The following is a 1,323-nucleotide window of genomic DNA, read 5'->3' as shown; positions in this document are numbered from 1 at the left end:
GGCTCCGTACCAGACCAGTCGGCAGGGCCCACCAGGCAGCAGGCCCCAGTAGTCAGCGGAGGAGCCGGAGGCCGAAGACACTGACTGCCGGGCCCAGCGCCCAGCAAGATTACCATTGTGCCCCTGGGGGGGTAGGCCTATATAACCCCCCCCCCCCAGGGCACCCATGCAAAGGGTTCCCACTCCATTAGAACTAGCCACTCCCCTAGAGCAGGAGAGAGCTGGCCTTGCCTTCTCCTACCTCTAGCATACAGCTCAAGGAGCACCTTTGTATCACTTGTACCTTAGTGATCATGCGGAGACCCCGCAGAGCAGGACTAGGGGTGTTATCTCCTAGGAGAGCCCCGTACCTGGGTAAAGTACGCCGGCGTTCGTGTCTACGCCTCATCCCGCTTCCAGGCACCGGCGACGTTCTACTCGCTCCCACTATGATAAGCCATCCATTGGCATATGTCGCACCCAACCCCCGACACCATGTGAAGCTGCTATGAGCCCCCCTCCCCTGTTGGTAAGGGACCCCTGGCATGCTTGCATGATGAGGATGGATAGATTGTACTGGGTAATGTGATATTTATATGTCAATAGGAGCCTCTCCTACTGTCCTTGATTGTTAAAAAAACTATCATTTGCCTTAAAAGTGATATGATGTGCTTGGAAAATGGTTGAAGTAAATGAATAGGAGGATCAGTATATGACTATTGTGAGTTTAGGGTTTAGCATTATGGTAAAGATCTTGAAAACCTACACTTCTAGGGGGTCATCTTTAGCTCAAGTCTGTTCATCGTTCATGGTTTTCCTTCTTTTCAATGGGTAAATCAAGGGTCTATCTTAAACCTTTATTGGTAATCAAACCTGTGTAGTTGTATGAGTGGCGGTGTGTCATTGTTCCCGTCGAATTGCAATGTCTTTATTGAAGTCTTGGAAGAATTTCATCTTCCAAAGTTATTAAAGCGGAGAAAGAAATTTTGAGAGATTTCGTTGTAACTGTTAGCTATAGGAGTTACTCTCTAGTTTATTTTTAATCTTTGATCACAATAATTGTACATGTAGGGGTTATTGTGTTTGAATAAAGTTGCAACAAATTCTCAGAAAACGGTGGATGCTGAAATATTTATGATGTACCCACGGATAGAGCTAGGAATTTTGTTAAAGGGAGGCCAATGAAACAGGTAAAGCATTGGATGGGGCTATACATAAAAGTTTAGAGATTAAATTCATTAAATCCACACAGTACTATTGGGTTAGTTTGAGAACTTTTTACATCATGGGGGAGCCATGGCCCCATCCCGCCCTCTTGTTGGCTGCGTCGTTTTTTTTTTTTTG

The sequence above is a fragment of the Triticum dicoccoides genome, chromosome 1B, assembly GCF_002162155.2.
Source record: "Triticum dicoccoides isolate Atlit2015 ecotype Zavitan chromosome 1B, WEW_v2.0, whole genome shotgun sequence".
Taxonomy (NCBI): Eukaryota; Viridiplantae; Streptophyta; class Magnoliopsida; order Poales; family Poaceae; genus Triticum; species Triticum dicoccoides.
This window is presented reverse-complemented; position numbering follows the sequence as displayed.